Below are 4,041 nucleotides of genomic sequence, written 5' to 3'. Positions count from 1 at the left end.
AATTTTAGTTGCTAGATCAAACCTGTAGTAGCCTGACTATTTAAATCAGAGTAATTTTAAAAATGAAGCCTGTGTAAAAGATGAAATGTTGTTTTATTGAGGGATAAAAATAGGATTTCCCTTCATTCTTGCAAAACAAGAGCTTGTATGCAGTTATATGCAAGGCTGCTACTCCCATGGCTTCAGTACTTCCCTTTTGTGTTTCATACTTCAAGACCATCACACTGGTCGAGAACTATATGACAATCTGAGTACCTGACATGAGGAGACTGACCATGTAAAGTACATGCAGGTTCACTTGTAAGTAACTTATAAAGAAAAGCATAGAATGTAACACATCATAGTAACATGACTTAAATGACCCATCCTCCGTAGTCAAGACCAAGGAAGCCGTGATGGGAATAGAACCATGTTCTAAACCACGACCAAGTCAGCCGTGATGTGAACTACACATCCCAATCACCACAGATTTATTCATTAGCCCTTGTAGCTTTTAGGGAATTTTGTTACATACATATGGCTCCACATATGCAGAACCAGCAAGGAGTCTAGCAGTAAGACCTAGTGACCGGTCCTGATTTCACCATTCCTTGAATTGAAAAATGTTTTTGTTTCTGATACTATTGATATTGATATATTATTATTCTTATTGACATTATGAGTATTAAATTGTTATTAAAGTTGTAGTAATATTAAAGACAAAGAAATAATACAAAAGGCATTTTCCAAAAATCAAGGAAAAGGGTAAACAGATAAGATGGGTAGGACTAATAACTGACTCCTTGGTGACTAAGAACGTGTAGTGCCATCTGTGTGTAAATACAATAAATACAATTACAGTAGGCACGGCATGCACTTTTGCCATCCATGCTGACTGGGTTAAGATAAAGATGTTATTTAATACTATCATACGTGATATAAAAGCATAATGTCTGCTTATACTTCTTACCTGTAAAATATCATCAAGAAGCTGCTGTCCACCTTGATGTCCATAGGGTATTTCATAAGGGAAGCCCCAGTCACGTACCAGGAAGTTTAGTTTCTGTAATCATTACAAAATATATCATAGAACAAAATATCCTTAAATACATAATTACTAAAGGATAAATATTATGTATATCAAAAATATAAACACAAGAAAAGACATGCCAGTATCTGAAAAGATAGAAATGTTTAAATGTTTCATGCCCTGACTTTGCTTTTAAAATAATGTCATATGGCCAGTTCCTAATGCTTCTATCTCTGTAACAGTTAGGAACATGAAACAGATGTTTTCCCCTTATGTCCTCATATTTTCTTTATATACCACTAAGCAGCTAACATTTATGCAAATTGAAGAGTTCATTATGGGGAATATAGAAAAAAAATACAAATAAGAATGAATAACTTCATAATGCATGTGATGTATTTGATACATTTTGGTTAAATCTTCATCAGAGATATATGTCTTTTTCATGTAGATTTAATCAAAATACATCTCTTGCACAGTGAAGATATTTATTCTCAATTCATACCACTTCCTACATGTATTGTCATACATGAAATAAAGTATGAAACATATTAAGCTTCTCGCATGCATTGTGAACAACAGCTGATTGAGCAATGCTACCCCCAGAAGGTCAGGTAACAAGATCTAATGGAATTACATGCTAATACTGGGCAATGTAAAGACAAAAGCTCTGAATGGTGGCTGAAGTTTGTAAAATGATACTTAGAGGGTTCTCATCAGTGGAATTCTTGATTATGTTTTTAATCAGAAATAGTCATATACAATTTATGATTTCTGTATTTGAAAAACATAAATTTTCATAGAAAAATTATCCTCCCATAAACCATTTTTTTTTTTTTTTTTTTTTTTTTTTGGCATTTATTATTACAATACTTGCAAAGCTTATACTGCAGCCAGAAACTCATCACTTGGCTTTCCTTTTTCAGCAGTGTAGGGTACATGCTATGACAATATGCAATTCATTTTTCTACATTTGTGTTTTCAATGTAGTGTGTGTGTGTGTGTGTGTGTGTGTGTGTGTGTGTGTGTGTGTGTGTGTGTGTGTGTGTGTGTGTGTGTGTGTGTGTGTGTGTGTGTGCATGTGTGCATGTGTGCGTGTGTGCGTGTGTGCGTGTGTGCGTGTGCGTGCATGTATGTTTGTATGAGTATATATACATGTTATACATTATATATATATATTGTATATATTATATATATTTATATTATGGGTATATTATGTGTATATTATATAAATATACATATATTGTATATACATTATATATACATATCATATATATGTTATATATATCATATATATGTTATATATATCATATATATATTATATAATATACATATTATATATATTTCATTTATATACACACATATATATATGATATATATACATGTATGTGTGTGTGTGTGTGTGTGTGTGTGTGTTTAGTTAGTATAGTATTCATATATATATATATATATATATATATATATATATATATATATATATATATGTATGTATATATATATTATATATTATATATTATATATTATATATTATATATTATATATTATATATTATATATTATATATTATATATTATATATTATATATTATATATTATATATTATATATTACATATTACATATTACATATTACATATTACATATTACATATTACATATTACATATTACATATTACATATATAGTTATAGTTATAGTTATAGTTATAGTTATAGTTATAGTTATAGTTATAGTTTATAGTTTATAGTTTATAGTTATAGTTATAGTTATAGTTATAGATTTAGATGTAGTAGATATAGATATAGATATATATATAAATTAAATACATACAATACATATATACATATAATATATATGATTTATACAATATAATATATATAATATATAAAATATATATAATGTATATACAATATACATAATATATAATATATACAACATATACATAATATATATATAATACAGATAATATATAACATATAATATATATATATATTAATATATACAATAAATACAATATATAACAAATAATATATATAATATATATATATTATAAATGAAATATATATAATATGTATATTATATAATATATATATATGATATATATAACATATATATGATATGTGTATATATAATGTATATACAATATATGTATATTATATAATATATATATGATATATATAACATATATATGATATGTGTATATATATAATGTATATACAATATATGTATATTTATATAATATATACATAATATACCCATAATATAAATATATATAATATACACAATATATATATATATATATAAATATATATATATATATATATATATATATATATATATATATAATGTATATAATGTATATTATATATATACAACATATATATATAATATAAATATACTGTATATATTATATATATATATATATATATTATATATATAGTGTACATATAATGTATATATAATATATATAATTTATATATATATAATATATACAATATATATAATAAATGTAATATATATTATATATATACGAGAGGGCTTCAAAAAGTTAATGGAAAAAGACCTTAACTAAAAATCATATGGAAGGATTTTGATTTCAATGCCCCTGAAGATTCTTGTACAAACATGTTATGTGTTCAAACATGAACCCTTAACCCATTGCCAACGGGCATGGCATGTACGTATATACCATGCCCAAAGTGAGTTACTTGTTTAATTATTTTTACACACGGATGACTGCACTTGTACTTAGTCACCAGTGAGCCAGTTCATGGAAAGTACTGCCTGTCTTGCCCATTCACCCTTTTCATTGATTTACAAAAATATTTTACATAATCTATTTTGCTATTACAACATTTATAGTAATTATGTTTATAATAAAAATAACCACCAATATTTATAGCACTAGTAAAAATTACGTTTTTCCTCCAATTCAAGGAAAGGTAAAATCAGGTAAGGTCTCAAGATCTACTAATTGACTCTTTTGTGGCTAAGCACTAGCAGAGCCATCTACATACAGAGACATTTCACAAAAATAT

The 4,041-nt window shown here is 25.9% G+C and overlaps 1 protein-coding gene across 1 annotated transcript in view; it reads right to left on the bottom strand.

The window, feature by feature from the left end:
- The window catches only part of LOC125033177 (atlastin-like), a gene marked incomplete in the record, with an annotated part of 59,344 nt that extends 58,308 nt beyond the window's left edge, over positions 1-1,036 (bottom strand). Inside the window, 1 exon segment of the mRNA XM_047624531.1 lies at positions 950-1,036.
- Between the last annotated feature and the right edge of the window lie 3,005 nt (positions 1,037-4,041).

This window comes from Penaeus chinensis, chromosome 16, assembly GCF_019202785.1.
Source record: "Penaeus chinensis breed Huanghai No. 1 chromosome 16, ASM1920278v2, whole genome shotgun sequence".
Classification (NCBI taxonomy): Eukaryota; Metazoa; Arthropoda; class Malacostraca; order Decapoda; family Penaeidae; genus Penaeus; species Penaeus chinensis.
This window is presented reverse-complemented; position numbering and strand designations above follow the sequence as displayed.